Genomic DNA, 21,151 nt, shown 5'->3' on the forward strand with positions numbered 1-21,151 from the left:
CAGAATGAAGCTTGGGACATCAAACAAACAAGGCTTCTAAGTCTAAAGGAGCAGTTTTGATTCTACATGGAGGCTTTGGCTCCTGAAAAGCAGGGTTTTGAAGATAAAGATGAGGGTTGAGACCTCAAATGGAGACTTTGGACCCTATAAACAATGCTTTGGACTCTGAAAAGGAGGCTCTGCACCTTCAAAATGATGCTATGAGCCCTGGGTTTGGAACTTAGAAATGAGGGTTTGTACCCTAAAAAGGAGGCTTTGGGTTGATAACTGTAAATGTAACAAATGTAACATGTAGGGGATGTTATCACTTCAGGTGGTCAGAAACAAGTCTTGGTTCTTTGTGAATAATTGGGATGGTTGCAAGACAAGGGACTCCTGAATAATCCCTTTAGGCACCTGGGCCTTGGGAGAACAGGTATGCAAACTACAGAGATAAGGATGCTGCAGGATAATCTGAAGACCCCTGCCGAGAGACGCCAAACAAACATGTGCGATGGACATTACCATATATTAATGAATTCTCGGAAAAGCCATTACTATGATTAACATTTCTTGGAAATGTAATGAATATGTATGTTAACATAGCATAAATACCTAGTAACTGTGTCTCTTCGGTGCACACGTTTGGAGGAGAGATCCCCCGTGTGCCCGGCGCCGCAATAAAGAATACCTGCTTAATAGTCTGCTGACTATTGAGTCTTCAATTCCGGCTTTTCACGGCATCATTTCTGGCACCCCAGATGGGACCCGCTCTGCTCGGCTGCAGGACCCGCTGAGAACAGGACTCCCTAGGGTACCCCCGGGATTTCCCGGAGGGACTCCTCGCCTCACTCGGATCACTGCGGGAGCAGACAAGGACCATCTAAACAAGTAAAGGTATTCTTTTTTTCCTTTCTTTCTCTGTTTTGGTATGTGAGACCGGTCATTTGGAGAGTTCTCATAAGTCGTAGGAGACGTCCTACGCTAAGCGCTGTACACCAGGCTACTAGTGCCTGAGGGTGTACGTCTTGGTGCGTTGGTGCAAGCACGGGTTGTGTTTTGCACTTCTGTAATAACGTGCTTTTGGTATTGTTGTATTGGTGCGTTGGTGCAGGCACGGGTTGTGTTTTGCACTTCTGTAATAACGTGCTTTTGGTATTGGTACACCTAGGAAACCTGCTTAAGTTGTACTTCTGGTGATACGGATTTGTTGGTATTGAACTCGGATATCGGATATATCGGATACTGGCTCGTTAAGAACCTTGTACGGCGAACCTCTTTTTTTATGTGACCAGAATATTAATTGTGACATTTGCGGAACGTGGTCAAAGCGGGACAGAAGGGGACAACAGTTTAGAATTTTAAGACAAAGATAACAGAAGTACAGAATCAGTAAAGTAAAATGGGGGCACAGCAAAGCAGTGGTATTTTAAAGAAAAGCCCCTTAGGATGTATTCTAGCACATTGGAAAGCTTGTGTGACTGTATGAAGCCTCTGTGTGAAAGACAAATAAGTCAAAAAGAAAAAAAAAAAAAAAGAAAAAAGAAAAAAAAAGAAAAAAGAAAAAAAAAGAGAGAAAAAAAATGGTGAAGAAAAAAAAAAAGAAACAAACACCACGTGCGTTTGGTATGTTCTGCTGATTTCCGGTTTTTGACTTGGGACTGTTGTATTTGAACTCTGAGTCTTCGGGGCCATGGTTTATGATTTCTTAAGTATCAGTGCAGGGTCTTCCCGTGGGGGGGATTTTGAGAGCCTCTCCCAGGATCTAGATGGCAACATTGGGAAAAGTAGGGGGAGACCCCTCACTTGACAACATCTTAATAATGTATGGGGTTTGGTTTGCTTAAAGAAAATAGGCATGATTTAGGAATTGAATTGGGAATTTGGGGATAGGTTTTAAAATACTTAGAAGTTGGTACATATTGTGGGGTTACAAGTTCTCTAGTTATTTGGCATTGATCGATCATTTAGGGACTCTAGTTTTGGGGTATGTATTCAATATACTGTATATATTGTTTTGAAAGAGCTCTATGTATATAAACATGTTAACTGAAGTGGTTTGCCTGTATATATTGTTGTACTTAGGTGATACAGTTTGTAAACAGAAGCATTTTAAAAGATCGCTTCTAGGTTGTGTGTGTGTGTGTGTGTTGTGTTAACCGATTGGTGGAGAAGTTGAGAAGTTATTTTATTGTAACATGAGCTTCGGAGGGAGGTGATCCCCTCACAAACAATTAATTGAATTATGATATGTTGTTAGAATTGATGCGGTTTTGTGGACAGTTAAAAAGTATTGGAGATGAAAAGTTTCACGCGGTATTGAAAAGAAAAAAAAAAAAATCCAAAGGAAAACCCCTCTGGATTTTACAGAGGCTTGTGTAAAGTGATTAGAACAGAAAGGTATCAAGTTACAAGCTGCTTTGCTAGCTGCTGCTCTAAATGAAAAAAAAAAAAAAAAAAGCAGCAAAGTTCTTAGAAGTTAAGCAACAGAAAAACAAAATGAAAAAGAGGGGAAGCAAGGTAACTTTTTACAGTATGGACTACTAGTGGAGTGTGAATCAGAATACAATACTCCTGTGTTACCAGTAAAAAAAAAAACAAAAACAGGTGGAACTTATTGGGTAGTACAGGATTTAAGAGAAGTGAATAAGATTGTTAGGGACGTACACCATGTGGTAGCAAGTATGGTTTACGGTATTGGATTTAAATGATGCATTCTTCTGTCTGCCTTTAGCCAAAGAAAGTCTGAATTTATTTGCATTTGAGTGGGAAAATCCTACCACGGGTAAAAAACCCCAGCTTGCCTGGACAGTGTTACCCCAAGGTTTTAAGCATAGCCCAACGATCTTTGGAAATCAACTAACACAAGAACTTGAAGCATGGAACCCTTCCTCCAGAGATGGAACCCTTTTACAGTACATTAATAGCAACTGAAACAAAACCTGACTGTATACAGTAGACTATCAGTTTGTTAAAGTTTTTGAGATTAAATGGGTATCAAGTCTCTCAACAGAAAACTCAGATGGTGCGGCAACGGGTAACCTACCTTGGATGCAAGCTGTCTGGACAAAGAGAACTAGGAACAGAACAGAATGAAGCCATCTGCAGGACTCCCCTCTGTCAGATGGTAAAAGAGCTCAGGACCTTTCTGGGACTGACAGGTTGGTGCTGGTTATGAATTTATAATTATGGAATAATAGTGAGACCCTTATGTGAACTTTTGAAAAACAACCCCACCCGATTGATGTGGTCCAAAGAAGCTCAAAATGCATTTCAGACACTTAAGAAGGATCTAATGAAGGCCCCGGCTCTGGGCCTGCCTGATGTTACTAAACCCTTTTGGCTGTTTTCTTATGAGACACAAGGCATAGCTCTGGGGATCCTAGCTCAACAGCTGGGACCCTACAAAAGAGCTGTGGCCTATTTTGCTAAACAGCTGGATGGAGTAAGCAAAGGATGGCCAGGATGTCTGCAAGCTGTGGCGGCGGTGGTCTTGACTATTCAGGAAGCCCGAAAATTCACCTTGGGCAAGAGATCACAGTACCGATCTCACACAGAATATCAGCTGTACTGCAACAAAAAGGGAACTACTGGCTTTCCCCATCCCAATTTCCACGATACCAGGGACTAATACTACAAACCCAGCTTCTTTTCTCAGCGGATTAATCTCTGAACCATTGGTACCTGATTGCTTAGAAACCATAGAGACTGTGTACTCCAGCAGACCAGATCTGAAAGAGGAACCCCTGGAAGATGCACAGGACTCCTGGTTCACGGATGGAAGCAGCATTGTCGGACAAGGTATTCGAAAGGCCAGGTATGTGGTGACAACAGCAGCCGAAGTAGTTTGTTCTCAATCATTACCTGCTAGAACATCAGCTCAAAAGGCTGAAACTATTGCCCTAACTAGGGCTCTGGAGTTAACAAAAGGAAAAAGATAAATATATGGACAGATTCCAAATATGCCTTTGGAGTTGTCCACGCTCATGGGACAATTTGGAAGGAGCGAGGACTACTAACTGCGCAAGGGAAGCAGATTAAATACGCTGAGGAAATCCTTCGACTATTAGAAGCCATTCAGCTACCAACAAAAGTTGCCATCGTGTACTGCCGAGGACACCTGAAGGGTAACACTGACCAGGAAAGAGGTAACAGGTTGGCTGACTCTGAAGCTAAACAGGCAGCAGAGAGAATGTAAGAGATTTTAGCCTTAATTCCAGATTATAGAAATAGAAACCTGAGTGACCAAGAAAATGTTGAGTATTCTAAAGCTGATGAAGAATTAATAGAGGGATTAGGGGGCCAAGTTCCATCCCAGGGGTGGGCCTACTTAAGTGATGGCAGAATTATAATCCCTGCTAAACAGATATGGGGGGTGGTTAAAGAAGAACACAATAGGACACACTGGAGAGCGGACTCCCTGTACAAATTTTTAAATCAGAAATTAATAGGGAAAAATTTGTATACTACAGTCCGACAAGTAACCCAACAGTGTGAAACGTGTTTAAAAATAACCCCAATACAGGTAACCGGGTACAATTAGGAAGTATTGGGAAGGGAAGTATACGGGGACAACATTGGCAAATTGATTTCTCTGAACTTCCAGGAAAAGGAGGGTACAGGTACTTATTAGTACTCACGGATACCTTTTCAGGTTGGCCAGAAGCATTCCCTTGTAGAACAAATAAAGCAAGGGAAGTAACTAAGGTATTATTAAATGAAATAATACCTCGATTTGGGGTACCGACAACTATCTCCTCAGATAGGGGGACGCATTTTTGTGCAGAAGTAGTGCAACAGGTCAGCAAACTGTTAGGAATCAATTGGCAGTTACATACGCCCTACAGACCACAAGCCAGTGGGCAAGTAGAAAAGATGCAAAAATATGCCAAAAAGCAAATCTATATTGGTACCAAGCATTGCCTATTGCACTACTTCGGATACGTGTAAAACCTAGGGCCAAAGAAAATTTGAGCCCTTTTGAGATAGTATATGGGAGACCATATCAGGCTAAACATCGGGGGGAAGATTTGAACCAGTTGGGAAATCAGTATCTACAAAATTATGTTATATCCTTAGGAAAACAATTAGAAAGGATTAGTAAAAATGTTTTGGGTACCAGGGCTAAAGGGTTAGATCACTCGATCCATCCATTTCGCCCTGGAGATTGGGTTTATGTTAAGAATTTTTCAGGTGATCCACTGAGAGAGAAGTGGAATGGACCTTACCAGGTATTGCTGACTACCTTCACTGCAATCAAGATTAGAGAACAACCGGCCTGGATCCATTATTCCCGAGTGAAGAAGGCTCCTAAACCAGGATGGATGGTCAAAAAGGCTGGCGGTTTGAAACTATGATTGCGGTGGTAACTTTGTTAAACCTAGGCTTTTTAGGATACTGCGATCATGACAACTCGAACTACATGACTGGACCAAGATTTGATTGTTGGATTTGTACTGCCTTACCAAAAGGTGACATGAGACTCCCTTTATACGGGGTATGATCCACTCATTGGAATTGTGACAATCCCAGATATTGGTCAGCAATAATAGCTGCCTATGGAAAGCAAGATCCAACACTTGTTCGTGCTGACCCCCTTCCATACACACAAAAATTGTACTTGCAGGGATGGGTGGAATGATTATTTGATCAACAAAACTGCAGTAGAAGTAGGAACTTGCAATTTGAAAGGGACAGGCATGATATATATGGATTTTTGTAGCAGAACCCAATTAGAAACCTATAGCCCCTCGAACTGGGATTTTTTGAGGAATGTACCAATTGGCTGGGTAAACTGCGAAACATTTTACGGAGCTAATCTCACAGCCACTGATGGGCCCTGTAAATATACCTGACGGGTATTGGTGGCGATGTGGTGATGGCATTAGCAGAAAGCAGCTCCCTGCGGGTTGGAAGGGAATGTGTACCATAGGTCATCTAGTCAGCCAGGACCGAATATATAATCAGTCCCAAATACCTAAAGGCATATTAAGAACATCATGGAGACGAGCCAAACGGGAAGACAACCCACTTGTAAGTAGGGGAACAAAATTTAACCTCTTGGCTCCCCAATTTAGAGTGATTGAAACAATTGTTCATGGGAATGATCACACTGGTCATTTTAGGAATACTTGTTTGCATGTCTCTCAAATGTCTCCTTTGGTGTTGTCGGGATTCAGTTGAGACACACAGTGATTGGAAAAAGGAATAAGATTAGGCACCAAATAGAATTATTTGAAAATAATACCTACAAAATAGAATAGTGAGGATTCATAGCTTTCTAGCTACAAATCCTCAAAAGAAAAGGAGGGATTGATAACTGTAAATGTAACAAATGTAACATGTAGGGGATGTTATCACTTCAGGTGGTCAGAAACAAGTCTTGGTTCTTTGTGAATATTAGGACGGTTGCAAGACAAGGGACTCCTGAATAATCCCTTTAGGTGCCTGGGCCTTGGGAGAACAGGTATGCAAACTACAGAGATAAGGAGGCTGCAGGATAATCTGAAGATCCCTGCCGAGAGACGCCAAACAAACATGTGCGACGGATATTACCATATATTAATGAATTCTCGGAAAAGCCATTACTATGATAAACATTTCTTGGAAATGTAATTAATATGTATGTTAACATAGCATAAATACCTAGTAACTGTGTCTCTTCGGTGCACACGTTTGGAGGAGAGATCCCCCGTGTGCCCGGCGCCGTAATAAAGAATACCTGCTTAATAGTCTGCTGACTATTGAGTCTTCAATTCCGGCTTTTCACGGCATCAGGGTCCTAAAAAGAAGGCATTAAAACCTACAATAAAAGTTTGGACACTAAAGATGAGTCCTGGAGACCAAGCGCCACCCCCACCCCGTCCCTTGGCAATGACAGACTCACAGCTGAGGATGGTGGCCCTCTTGCAGGGGCGGGCGCTGGCGGCGGCGGGGCAGAGAGCGGTGCAGAGGAGGTGCAGGCGGCCTCGCTGTCGCAGCCCTCGTGGAGGCAGCGGCAGGTCTGGCCCCGTCTCAGCAGGGCGGGCAGCGTCAGGAAGGAGATGATGTGCAGGAGCTGTGGGGATGGGGGAGAGCATCAGCCCTGGGACGCCCCTGCTTCGGGGGGCAGACCCCAGCCCCACACCCCCCCCGTCCTCGCCACCTCAGGGCAGACACTGGACGGCAGCCACGTCCTGCCCCTCCTCACCACCCTGCAGGCTGCTGCGGGGTCGCTGGGGCTGCGCGGAGGGGATGTGGGGGAGCCGATGGCCCCAGGGCAAGCATCACCCCCACCCAGCCTTGTCCACCCCACCGCCACCCCGGCGGCCTCAGCATCATGGAGACGGGGGGTTCCAGAACACGGGGACAGCTGGGGGGTGCAGAGGAGACAGAGAGGAGCGCTGCAGGGGGGGAGGAGGGGCCCTGGGCCTGGTCCAGGGGCTGCTCGGCCTCGGGGAAGGCCCCACAGGAGCCATGGTGAAGCTGGGCCTGGCTGCAATCGGGGCCCGCCTCCTTCCCATGTAGTCTTGGCCGGCAGAGGTCGGGAGGGCTGTCAGTCTCCTCCCCTGAGGTGCTGCTGCCTCTGATTGGCCCCCTTGTGGTCAGGCTGCTGGGTTACAGTGCCTGCCCTTCACCTGAGGGAATGACCTGCCATTGGCTGCCAGGGCTGTCACTCTGCCCAGATGCAATGCCCACCCGCCCCTGAGGTGCTGCTGCCTCTGATTGGACCCCAGGTGGTCAGGCTGCTGGGCTGCAGTGCCTGCCCTTCACCTGAAGTGATGACCTGCCATTGGCTGACAGTGCTGTCACTCTGCCCAGATGCAGTGCCCACCCTCCCCTGAGGTGACGCTGCCTCTGATTGGCCCCCTTTGCGTTCAGGCTGCCCCGCTGGGTGCCTGCCCTTCATTTGAAATGTGACCTCTGATTGGCTACCTGGGCTGTCGCTCTGCCATGGTGTGGGGCCCACCCTCCCCTGAGGTGCTGCTCTCCGCTATTGGCTGCCTGAGGGCCCGCTCTCCCCTCCGCCGGTGCCTGCCCTGCTCCCAGGCGATGTGGTGATGAACTCCACAGGGTGGGCTGGGTGCTCGCGGTGACCCTGTGGGCACGGCAGAGCAGGGAGCTTCGGCTGGGGAGGGAGCGGCAGCCATCGCCCCGTCCAACCGCCCGCCCTGCAGGGCTGGCCCGGCCTGACAGCAGAGCGTGGAGGGCACTGCCCAAAGGGCTCCTGGGCACGGACAGGCCGGGGGCACCGACCGCCTCTCAGGCAGCCTGTCCCAGCGCCCGGCCGCCCTCTCGGTGCAGAAACGGATCCTTGAGCCCAGCTGAACCCGCCCTGACGCAGCTCTGGGCCGTTCCCACGCATCCTGTCCCTGGACCCCAGCAGCAGAGCTCAGCACCTCCCTCTCACGTCCCCTCCTGGGGAAGCTGTGGAGAGCGGTGAAGTGGGACAGGGAAATACGCGGCTGTGGGCAAGAACAGACAGGTTGGGGCCCCAAAAATGAGGATTTTGGCCCTGAAAATGAGGCTTTGCAGGTGAGGACTCTGGACTGAGGCACAGGGAACCTTCCCCCGGCTCAGGGCAAGGCTGCGCCAGCCCAGAGCACGCAGGAGGTGGCCACCTCTGCACCGCGGCACGAGTGGCGACTCGCCGGCTTGGCAGGGCGCGGGGCCTTTCCATGCCCGGGGGTGTCTGGGGAGGGGGCAGGCTGCCTAAAGCATCTCCCCTCCTCCTCCCCTCCAGGTCTCTGTGCTCCAGCGGGGCAGCTGGGGCTCTGCTGTAAGGACACCCGGGGTCAGCATGCGCTGTGCTGCCTTGGGCTGCTGGGAAGGGATGGCATTGGGATGCTCCCCGGGCAACCCTGCTTCCCCCGGGGGCTGCCATTTCCCATTTTCCCACCCAGCTGCCAGGCAGCCATGCTGCTGTCGGAGGGGCAGGCTCTGCTCCAGGCCCCGGCTGAGGTGAGGCTGACACTGCCCTGCCAAAGCCCTCCTGCTACACAGCTGTGGGATTCTGGGAGAAGGTGAGCACACAGGGTGTGTGCAAAGCAGTAACATTTGAGCACCTGCTTCTTGTCAGCATCCACACCTTCCCGAGCTCACACTCCTTCTGTCTCCTCCTCTGGTGATATTTCCACATTTTTTCTCTCAGTCTAGGTTTCTCCTGGAGAAGAGAGGTTGTACAATATGTTGGAAATACCTGTGGTCGCGCCACCCCTACACAAAGAAAAACTTTTTCTTCACGATTCAGGAGCTTAGCCCAGAAGTATCAAGCACATTACCCAGGACTAGGAGCCAGGAGATTCCAGAAGCTGAGTTTCAGCTCTAGAGAAGAGTTGTTTTGTGATCTGGGATGACCCCACCTTCCTCCATCACTTTCTCTGTTGGCCAAATGACCAGTGAAACGCCGGCCTGCCTGAGGTGAAGCTGAAGGACTTGTTTCTCTTGGTAAGGGCTTGGGCTGGCAGAAGTCACTCTGTGCCTGCCAAACAAGTCCCTTTTGGGAACTCACCTCTTGCAGTCGTGGAACCCCAGCCACTGACGTAGCAGCTTCTCAGCTGCGACACTCTCAGCCAGGCGTCGGGCACACAGGCAAGCTGCACGTAGTAGCCGCACAGGACAGGCTGGTCCAATTCCAGCAAGGCAATGTCGTTCCTCTGCGTGATGTTGTAGTAGTGCTCGTGAACCAGTAGCCGCTTAATAGTGCGCACTTGGGTCTCAGGGCCCAGCTGAGTCAAGTGGCTGGCCCCGATCACCACGTGCCACATGGTGATGTGCCTGCAAGGCAGGTGGAGAGAGGGGTCAGAGGGAGCGCAGCCACGTGCTGCAAGCAGCCCAGCAGTTGCCTGCCTTCTGCTGCACAGGGCAGAGAGGAAGGCAGGGCTACGGAGGGTGCGACTGCCCTAGCACGCCTTGGGCACAAGGAGTGTCGGGCGGGAGGCTGCTAGGAAGCCGTGGCGTGAGCCCAGCCCTCTCGCGAGCAGTCTCTCAGCTGGGCTTGGCAGTGCCCAGGCACTGGGCGTGCTGCAGGGAAGCGGGATGGCGCTAGCACGTGCTGCTGTGGAGCGGGCACGTGCTAGTGCTGTGGGGCTGTTCCCTGGTCCTCCTTACCCGGGCGTGATGAAGCAGTGGGCTGCTGTCAGCACCCACTGTGGGCTGATGAGCGACCCTCCGCAGACATGCGCCATGCCTCCTATGATGGGCTTCTGGATGCTGACGATCCAGGGCCAGGCCCCTAGCTGGGCATCGGTGCCACCCACGACGCGTGACATGCCGTAGTAAGAATCCACGGGCCGGTGCCCGCAGGTCCCTCTGTAAGCAGAAACTGATGAATGTCCTGCTCGGTGGCTTGCTGCTGTTCAGGCTGCAGGTCAGCCCCCTTCCCCCCCACCAGGCGCTGCCCAGCTCCAGGCCTGCAGCTCTGCACTGGTCCCGGGGCAGATGTCTCCAGCCCGGGGGTCTCCAGGGCCAGCCCGTGCCCCATCGCTCAGCACCCCACGCCTGTCCCCCTCTTCCCGCACCCTCTGCCCCCACGTCTCGGGGCGCTGCTCCCCGACCAGCCTGCACTGCTGGGCGCAGCCTCGCGACGGTGGCACCCAAAACCCTGCTCCTGCACAGAGTCACGACGTGGTGCTGCTCTCTGCACCAGCCCAGGGTCGCACCCTGCCCCAGCAGAGCCCCAACAAGTGCAGCCAGGGGAAGCGCAGAGTCCTGGCCCTGGGGAGGTCACTACCAATAGAGCTTTGGATCCTAAAAAGATGCTTTCTGCTCTGAAAGTGAGGGTTTAAACCCTAACAAGGGAACGGTGTGCCCTAAGAAAGTCTATGGCTAATAAAAGACAGCTTTGGACCCAAAAAAATGAGGATTTCCGCCCTGCAAATAAGGCTCTGGGATCTAAAATGGATGGAGAGTGTCTAGAAATGACGCTTTGGGCCCTGCAAAGGAGGGGAACCTCTTGGTTCCTCTGTTGCCCCATAAAACGAAACACTCCAGTGCAGGCCTAGAGCTGTAAGAGGGGTTTGGCCCTAGAAGTGAGACTTTGGACTCTCCAAAAAAGAGTTTGGGCCTGAAGCATGGGGCGTTGGGATGTGAAAATAAGGCTTTGGAAATGAAAATGAGATGCTGAACCCTCAAATCAGGACTTTTGCCCTCACATGATGTTTTGGTGCCAAAAGCTAGGGCTCTGTATGCTAAAAACAGGTCTTTGGAGCCTCCAAATGAGGCTTCGGTCATTAAACAAGTGAGGCTTTGTACCCAAAATGAGCAGTTTGGATGCTAAAATGAGGCTTTGGACCCTCCAGCTTGCCGACTGGATCCTCTAAATTAGGCTATGGATCCAGATAATGAGGCTTTGGTGCCATGAAAGGAGACTTTAGACCCTACAAATAAGGCTTTGGACTCTAAAAAGGAGCCCTTTGACACTCAGATCAGACTTTGGGCCTTCAAGAGAATGCTTTGGTCCCTTAAAAGGAGTCTGTGAATTGTAAAAGCGAAGCTTGCAACTTATCAATGAGGGTTTGACCCTGCAAAGGAGGGTTTGGACCCTAAAAAAAGGCTTTGTGCCCTCCAGATGGTGCTATCACCATCGACCTCTTGTAGGACAGAAAGGGGTCTTGTGAGGCAGCAGTTGCGTCCCACTGTGCAGGCTTTGAGCCAGCCCTGGGGACTCAGCTGACCAGCAGGTTGTCACTGGAGGACACTGGGGCTGCAAGGGTACGCATTTCCCAGCCATCACTTAGCTGCAGGGAGATCTGCTTTGACGGCCCCAGGCCAGAAGGACACGCACTGCACAGGCGGGCATTCACAGAGGCGTCTCTTGGACTTGCCAGGGCAGGAATCACCGAGGGCAGAGGACAACAGCCCAAGAGCAGGGAAGTGCTGGCCTGTTTTTCAAGCCAAGGCGGCAAATTCACCTGCAGGGGCTCTCCTGAGCAGCGGCACAAGTGCCAGCTGGCTGAAAGCATGCACAGCTCGCTCAAGGGCTGGGCTGAGTGCTTCGTGCCCCACTAGCGCAGGGCAAAAACAAAGCGTGCTCACCTCGCCTGAACGAGCGGCTGCAGAGCTGTCACTCCCCGGGTCCAGGCGGGATCTCCACGTGTGCCCTGGGACACCCACGGGTGCGTACGCTGGAGCCGCACACTTCCCATGCCTGGTGACGGAGGGCTCCACGCACGCCGGAGGAGCTGGAGAGCAGCAAGGCAGACGCTCAGTGCCCTCAGCACCAGGGCCGAGCCCTGCTCTCGCAGCAGCACGGGGCAGAGCCATCTCCCCGTTCCCCTGGGCAGCTGTCCCCAGCGCTCCACAGGCAAACTGCCAGGGCGGTGTGTTAGGGGTTGGAAGGGACCTCTGTGGGTCATCGCGTGGGCAGCGGTGTGCAGAGCAACGGCGGGCTGAGGGCAGCCGAGGCAGGAGAGCAGCCTTGCGCTCAGTGGGACCAGGCTGCTCTCTGCTCTGCCACCAAAGCGAAGACTTTGGAAAGTCAAAATGATGCTTTGGATGCTAGAAATATAGCTCTGGAGCCTAAAAAGAGGCTTTTTGCCTCCAAAATGAGAGTTAGGACCCTCAAAATGGAACTGTGGGCCCTAAAAGAAGGTTGTGAGTGATAAAAGACAGGTTTGGATCCCATAAACGAGGGCTTCAGCCCTGAAAATGGGGCTCTGGGCACTCCAAAGGATAGGCTAGATGCTACAAGGGACGCTTTAGACCCTGAAAAGGAGGGGAACGACTTGGTTCCACCATGGCCTCCAGAAATGGAGATTTCGTCCCAAATAGAGGGCTCTGGGCACTTCCAGTGGAGGCTTTCAGGTGTAAAAGAGGGCTTGGGACCCTTCAAAGTAGAGTTTAGACCCGCCAAAGGATGGCTTGGGGCTTAAGAATGCAACATTGGGCCCTGAAAATGGGGCTTTGGAAATTACATTGAGGCATTGAACCCTGAACTTCTGATGGTTTTAAGCCCTGAAGTGATGCTTTGGGTTTGAAAATCAGGGCTTTGTACTGTTGAAATGGGATTTTAGACCCTCAGAATGAAGCTTGGGACATCAAACAAACAAGGCTTCTAAGTCTAAAGGAGCAGTTTTGATTCTACATGGAGGCTTTGGCTCCTGAAAAGCAGGGTTTTGAAGATAAAGATGAGGGTTGAGACCTCAAATGGAGACTTTGGACCCTATAAACAATGCTTTGGACTCTGAAAAGGAGGCTCTGCACCTTCAAAATGATGCTATGAGCCCTGGGTTTGGAACTTAGAAATGAGGGTTTGTACCCTAAAAAGGAGGCTTTGGGTTGATAACTGTAAATGTAACAAATGTAACATGTAGGGGATGTTATCACTTCAGGTGGTCAGAAACAAGTCTTGGTTCTTTGTGAATAATTGGGATGGTTGCAAGACAAGGGACTCCTGAATAATCCCTTTAGGCGCCTGGGCCTTGGGAGAACAGGTATGCAAACTACAGAGATAAGGATGCTGCAGGATAATCTGAAGACCCCTGCCGAGAGACGCCAAACAAACATGTGCGATGGACATTACCATATATTAATGAATTCTCGGAAAAGCCATTACTATGATTAACATTTCTTGGAAATGTAATGAATATGTATGTTAACATAGCATAAATACCTAGTAACTGTGTCTCTTCGGTGCACACGTTTGGAGGAGAGATCCCCCGTGTGCCCGGCGCCGCAATAAAGAATACCTGCTTAATAGTCTGCTGACTATTGAGTCTTCAATTCCGGCTTTTCACGGCATCATTTCTGGCACCCCAGATGGGACCCGCTCTGCTCGGCTGCAGGACCCGCTGAGAACAGGACTCCCTAGGGTACCCCCGGGATTTCCCGGAGGGACTCCTCGCCTCACTCGGATCACTGCGGGAGCAGACAAGGACCATCTAAACAAGTAAAGGTATTCTTTTTTTCCTTTCTTTCTCTGTTTTGGTATGTGAGACCGGTCATTTGGAGAGTTCTCATAAGTCGTAGGAGACGTCCTACGCTAAGCGCTGTACACCAGGCTACTAGTGCCTGAGGGTGTACGTCTTGGTGCGTTGGTGCAGGCACGGGTTGTGTTTTGCACTTCTGTAATAACGTGCTTTTGGTATTGTTGTATTGGTGCGTTGGTGCAGGCACGGGTTGTGTTTTGCACTTCTGTAATAACGTGCTTTTGGTATTGGTACACCTAGGAAACCTGCTTAAGTTGTACTTCTGGTGATACGGATTTGTTGGTATTGAACTCGGATATCGGATATATCGGATACTGGCTCGTTAAGAACCTTGTACGGCGAACCTCTTTTTTTATGTGACCAGAATATTAATTGTGACATTTGCGGAACGTGGTCAAAGCGGGACAGAAGGGGACAACAGTTTAGAATTTTAAGACAAAGATAACAGAAGTACAGAATCAGTAAAGTAAAATGGGGGGACAGCAAAGCAGTGGTATTTTAAAGAAAAGCCCCTTAGGATGTATTCTAGCACATTGGAAAGCTTGTGTGACTGTATGAAGCCTCTGTGTGAAAGACAAATAAGTCAAAAAGAAAAAAAAAAAAAAAGAAAAAAGAAAAAAAAAGAAAAAAGAAAAAAAAAGAGAGAAAAAAAATGGTGAAGAAAAAAAAAAAGAAACAAACACCACGTGCGTTTGGTATGTTCTGCTGATTTCCGGTTTTTGACTTGGGACTGTTGTATTTGAACTCTGAGTCTTCGGGGCCATGGTTTATGATTTCTTAAGTATCAGTGCAGGGTCTTCCCGTGGGGGGGATTTTGAGAGCCTCTCCCAGGATCTAGATGGCAACATTGGGAAAAGTAGGGGGAGACCCCTCACTTGACAACATCTTAATAATGTATGGGGTTTGGTTTGCTTAAAGAAAATAGGCATGATTTAGGAATTGAATTGGGAATTTGGGGATAGGTTTTAAAATACTTAGAAGTTGGTACATATTGTGGGGTTACAAGTTCTCTAGTTATTTGGCATTGATCGATCATTTAGGGACTCTAGTTTTGGGGTATGTATTCAATATACTGTATACATTGTTTTGAAAGAGCTCTATGTATATAAACATGTTAACTGAAGTGGTTTGCCTGTATATATTGTTGTACTTAGGTGATACAGTTTGTAAACAGAAGCATTTTAAAAGATCGCTTCTAGGTTGTGTGTGTGTGTGTGTGTGTTGTGTTAACCGATTGGTGGAGAAGTTGAGAAGTTATTTTATTGTAACATGAGCTTCGGAGGGAGGTGATGCCCTCACAAACAATTAATTGAATTATGATATGTTGTTAGAATTGATGCGGTTTTGTGGACAGTTAAAAAGTATAGGAGATGAAAAGTTTCACGCGGTATTGAAAAGAAAAAAAAAAAAATCCAAAGGAAAACCCCTCTGGATTTTACAGAGGCTTGTGTAAAGTGATTAGAACAGAAAGGTATCAAGTTACAAGCTGCTTTGCTAGCTGCTGCTCTAAATGAAAAAAAAAAAAAAAAAAGCAGCAAAGTTCTTAGAAGTTAAGCAACAGAAAAACAAAATGAAAAAGAGGGGAAGCAAGGTAACTTTTTACAGTATGGACTACTAGTGGAGTGTGAATCAGAATACAATACTCCTGTGTTACCAGTAAAAAAAGAAACAAAAACAGGTGGAACTTATTGGGTAGTACAGGATTTAAGAGAAGTGAATAAGATTGTTAGGGACGTACACCATGTGGTAGCAAGTATGGTTTACGGTATTGGATTTAAATGATGCATTCTTCTGTCTGCCTTTAGCCAAAGAAAGTCTGAATTTATTTGCATTTGAGTGGGAAAATCCTACCACGGGTAAAAAACCCCAGCTTGCCTGGACAGTGTTACCCCAAGGTTTTAAGCATAGCCCAACGATCTTTGGAAATCAACTAACACGAGAACTTGAAGCATGGAACCCTTCCTCCAGAGATGGAACCCTTTTACAGTACATTAATAGCAACTGAAACAAAACCTGACTGTATACAGTAGACTATCAGTTTGTTAAACTTTTTGAGATTAAATGGGTATCAAGTCTCTCAACAGAAAACTCAGATGGTGCGGCAACGGGTAACCTACCTTGGATGCAAGCTGTCTGGACAAAGAGAACTAGGAACAGAACAGAATGAAGCCATCTGCAGGACTCCCCTCCGTCAGATGGTAAAAGAGCTCAGGACCTTTCTGGGACTGACAGGTTGGTGCTGGTTATGAATTTATAATTATGGAATAATAGTGAGACCCTTATGTGAACTTTTGAAAAACAACCCCACCCGATTGATGTGGTCCAAAGAAGCTCAAAATGCATTTCAGACACTTAAGAAGGATCTAATGAAGGTCCCGGCTCTGGGCCTGCCTGATGTTACTAAACCCTTTTGGCTGTTTTCTTATGAGACACAAGGCATAGCTCTGGGGATCCTAGCTCAACAGCTGGGACCCTACAAAAGAGCTGTGGCCTATTTTGCTAAACAGCTGGATGGAGTAAGCAAAGGATGGCCAGGATGTCTGCAAGCTGTGGCGGCGGTGGTCTTGACTATTCAGGAAGCCCGAAAATTCACCTTGGGCAAGAGATCACAGTACCGATCTCACACAGAATATCAGCTGTACTGCAACAAAAAGGGAACTACTGGCTTTCCCCATCCCAATTTCCACGATACCAGGGACTAATACTACAAACCCAGCTTCTTTTCTCAGCGGATTAATCTCTGAACCATTGGTACCTGATTGCTTAGAAACCATAGAGACTGTGTACTCCAGCAGACCAGATCTGAAAGAGGAACCCCTGGAAGATGCACAGGACTCCTGGTTCACGGATGGAAGCAGCATTGTCGGACAAGGTATTCGAAAGGCCAGGTATGTGGTGACAACAGCAGCCGAAGTAGTTTGTTCTCAATCATTACCTGCTAGAACATCAGCTCAAAAGGCTGAAACTATTGCCCTAACTAGGGCTCTGGAGTTAACAAAAGGAAAAAGATAAATATATGGACAGATTCCAAATATGCCTTTGGAGTTGTCCACGCTCATGGGACAATTTGGAAGGAGCGAGGACTACTAACTGCGCAAGGGAAGCAGATTAAATACGCTGAGGAAATCCTTCGACTATTAGAAGCCATTCAGCTACCAACAAAAGTTGCCATCGTGTACTGCCGAGGACACCTGAAGGGTAACACTGACCAGGAAAGAGGTAACAGGTTGGCTGACTCTGAAGCTAAACAGGCAGCAGAGAGAATGTAAGAGATTTTAGCCTTAATTCCAGATTATAGAAATAGAAACCTGAGTGACCAAGAAAATGTTGAGTATTCTAAAGCTGATGAAGAATTAATAGAGGGATTAGGGGGCCAAGTTCCATCCCAGGGGTGGGCCTACTTAAGTGATGGCAGAATTATAATCCCTGCTAAACAGATATGGGGGGTGGTTAAAGAAGAACACAATAGGACACACTGGAGAGCGGACTCCCTGTACAAATTTTTAAATCAGAAATTAATAGGGAAAAATTTGTATACTACAGTCCGACAAGTAACCCAACAGTGTGAAACATGTTTAAAAATAACCCCAATACAGGTAACCGGGTACAATTAGGAAGTATTGGGAAGGGAAGTATACGGGGACAACATTGGCAAATTGATTTCTCTGAACTTCCAGGAAAAGGAGGGTACAGGTACTTATTAGTACTCACGGATACCTTTTCAGGTTGGCCAGAAGCATTCCCTTGTAGAACAAATAAAGCAAGGGAAGTAACTAAGGTATTATTAAATGAAATAATACCTCGATTTGGGGTACCGACAACTATCTCCTCAGATAGGGGGACGCATTTTTGTGCAGAAGTAGTGCAACAGGTCAGCAAACTGTTAGGAATCAATTGGCAGTTACATACGCCCTACAGACCACAAGCCAGTGGGCAAGTAGAAAAGATGCAAAAATATGCCAAAAAGCAAATCTATATTGGTACCAAGCATTGCCTATTGCACTACTTCGGATACGTGTAAAACCTAGGGCCAAAGAAAATTTGAGCCCTTTTGAGATAGTATATGGGAGACCATATCAGGCTAAACATCGGGGGGAAGATTTGAACCAGTTGGGAAATCAGTATCTACAAAATTATGTTATATCCTTAGGAAAACAATTAGAAAGGATTAGTAAAAATGTTTTGGGTACCAGGGCTAAAGGGTTAGATCACTCGATCCATCCATTTCGCCCTGGAGATTGGGTTTATGTTAAGAATTTTTCAGGTGATCCACTGAGAGAGAAGTGGAATGGACCTTACCAGGTATTGCTGACTACCTTCACTGCAATCAAGATTAGAGAACAACCGGCCTGGATCCATTATTCCCGAGTGAAGAAGGCTCCTAAACCAGGATGGATGGTCAAAAAGGCTGGCGGTTTGAAACTATGATTGCGGTGGTAACTTTGTTAAACCTAGGCTTTTTAGGATACTGCGATCATGACAACTCGAACTACATGACTGGACCAAGATTTGATTGTTGGATTTGTACTGCCTTACCAAAAGGTGACATGAGACTCCCTTTATACGGGGTATGATCCACTCATTGGAATTGTGACAATCCCAGATATTGGTCAGCAATAATAGCTGCCTATGGAAAGCAAGATCCAACACTTGTTCGTGCTGACCCCCTTCCATACACACAAAAATTGTACTTGCAGGGATGGGTGGAATGATTATTTGATCAACAAAACTGCAGTAGAAGTAGGAACTTGCAATTTGAAAGGGACAGGCATGATATATATGGATTTTTGTAGCAGAACCCAATTAGAAACCTATAGCCCCTCGAACTGGGATTTTTTGAGGAATGTACCAATTGGCTGGGTAAACTGCGAAACATTTTACGGAGCTAATCCCACAGCCACTGATGGGCCCTGTAAATATACCTGACGGGTATTGGTGGCGATGTGGTGATGGCATTAGCAGAAAGCAGCTCCCTGCGGGTTGGAAGGGAATGTGTACCATAGGTCATCTAGTCAGCCAGGACCGAATATATAATCAGTCCCAAATACCTAAAGGCATATTAAGAACATCATGGAGACGAGCCAAACGGGAAGACAACCCACTTGTAAGTAGGGGAACAAAATTTAACCTCTTGGCTCCCCAATTTAGAGTGATTGAAACAATTGTTCATGGGAATGATCACACTGGTCATTTTAGGAATACTTGTTTGCATGTCTCTCAAATGTCTCCTTTGGTGTTGTCGGGATTCAGTTGAGACACACAGTGATTGGAAAAAGGAATAAGATTAGGCACCAAATAGAATTATTTGAAAATAATACCTACAAAATAGAATAGTGAGGATTCATAGCTTTCTAGCTACAAATCCTCAAAAGAAAAGGAGGGATTGATAACTGTAAATGTAACAAATGTAACATGTAGGGGATGTTATCACTTCAGGTGGTCAGAAACAAGTCTTGGTTCTTTGTGAATATTAGGACGGTTGCAAGACAAGGGACTCCTGAATAATCCCTTTAGGTGCCTGGGCCTTGGGAGAACAGGTATGCAAACTACAGAGATAAGGAGGCTGCAGGATAATCTGAAGATCCCTGCCGAGAGACGCCAAACAAACATGTGCGACGGATATTACCATATATTAATGAATTCTCGGAAAAGCCATTACTATGATAAACATTTCTTGGAAATGTAATTAATATGTATGTTAACATAGCATAAATACCTAGTAACTGTGTCTCTTCGGTGCACACGTTTGGAGGAGAGATCCCCCGTGTGCCCGGCGCCGTAATAAAGAATACCTGCTTAATAGTCTGCTGACTATTGAGTCTTCAATTCCGGCTTTTCACGGCATCAGGGTCCTAAAAAGAAGGCATTAAAACCTACAATAAAAGTTTGGACACTAAAGATGAGTCCTGGAGACCAAGCGCCACCCCCACCCCGTCCCTTGGCAATGACAGACTCACAGCTGAGGATGGTGGCCCTCTTGCAGGGGCGGGCGCTGGCGGCGGCGGGGCAGAGAGCGGTGCAGAGGAGGTGCAGGCGGCCTCGCTGTCGCAGCCCTCGTGGAGGCAGCGGCAGGTCTGGCCCCGTCTCAGCAGGGCGGGCAGCGTCAGGAAGGAGATGATGTGCAGGAGCTGTGGGGATGGGGGAGAGCATCAGCCCTGGGACGCCCCTGCTTCGGGGGGCAGACCCCAGCCCCACACCCCCCCCGTCCTCGCCACCTCAGGGCAGACACTGGACGGCAGCCACGTCCTGCCCCTCCTCACCACCCTGCAGGCTGCTGCGGGGTCGCTGGGGCTGCGCGGAGGGGATGTGGGGGAGCCGATGGCCCCAGGGCAAGCATCACCCCCACCCAGCCTTGTCCACCCCACCGCCACCCCGGCGGCCTCAGCATCATGGAGACGGGGGGTTCCAGAACACGGGGACAGCTGGGGGGTGCAGAGGAGACAGAGAGGAGCGCTGCAGGGGGGGAGGAGGGGCCCTGGGCCTGGTCCAGGGGCTGCTCGGCCTCGGGGAAGGCCCCACAGGAGCCATGGTGAAGCTGGGCCTGGCTGCAATCGGGGCCCGCCTCCTTCCCATGTAGTCTTGGCCGGCAGAGGTCGGGAGGGCTGTCAGTCTCCTCCCCTGAGGTGCTGCTGCCTCTGATTGGCCCCCTTGTGGTCAGGCTGCTGGGTTACAGTGCCTGCCCTTCACCTGAGGAAATGACCTGCCATTGGCTGCCAGGGCTGTCACTCTGCCCAGATGCAATGCCCACCCGCCCCTGAGGTGCTGCTGCCTCTGATTGGACCCCAGGTGGTCAGGCTGCTGGGTTACAGTGCCTGCCCTTCACCTGAAGTGATGACCTGCCATTGGCTGACAGTGCTGTCACTCTGCCCAGATGCAGTGCCCACCCTCCCCTGAGGTGACGCTGCCTCTGATTGGCCCCCTTTGCGTTCAGGCTGCCCCGGTGGGTGCCTGCCCTTCATTTGAAATGTGACCTCTGATTGGCTACCTGGGCTGTCGCTCTGCCATGGTGTGGGGCCCACCCTCCCCTGAGGTGCTGCTCTCCGCTATTGGCTGCCTGAGGGGCCGCTCTCCCCTCCGCCGGTGCCTGCCCTGCTCCCAGGCGATGTGGTGATGAACTCCACAGGGTGGGCTGGGTGCTCGCGGTGACCCTGTGGGCACGGCAGAGCAGGGAGCTTCGGCTGGGGAGGGAGCGGCAGCCATCGCCCCGTCCAACCGCCCGCCCCGCAGGGCTGGCCCGGCCTGACAGCAGAGCATGGAGGGCACTG

General features: G+C 48.9%; 2 long non-coding RNA genes across 2 annotated transcripts; both read right to left on the bottom strand.

Moving 5' to 3' along the window:
- Positions 1 to 489: 489 nt before the first annotated feature.
- LOC142364836 (uncharacterized) lies at positions 490 to 7,036 on the bottom strand. The gene is made up of 2 exons (XR_012766343.1): positions 6,866 to 7,036; positions 490 to 6,781 (listed from the first exon to the last, which is right to left on the bottom strand). It is a non-coding gene; the product is annotated as an uncharacterized LOC142364836 (long non-coding RNA).
- A 12,509-nt stretch (positions 7,037 to 19,545) lies between these two features.
- Positions 19,546 to 20,053, bottom strand: LOC142364846 (uncharacterized). The gene is made up of 2 exons (XR_012766348.1): positions 19,844 to 20,053; positions 19,546 to 19,759 (listed from the first exon to the last, which is right to left on the bottom strand). It is a non-coding gene; the product is annotated as an uncharacterized LOC142364846 (long non-coding RNA).
- Between the last annotated feature and the right edge of the window lie 1,098 nt (positions 20,054 to 21,151).

The sequence above is a fragment of the Opisthocomus hoazin genome, chromosome 29 (genome assembly GCF_030867145.1).
Source record: "Opisthocomus hoazin isolate bOpiHoa1 chromosome 29, bOpiHoa1.hap1, whole genome shotgun sequence".
Taxonomy (NCBI): domain Eukaryota; kingdom Metazoa; phylum Chordata; class Aves; order Opisthocomiformes; family Opisthocomidae; genus Opisthocomus; species Opisthocomus hoazin.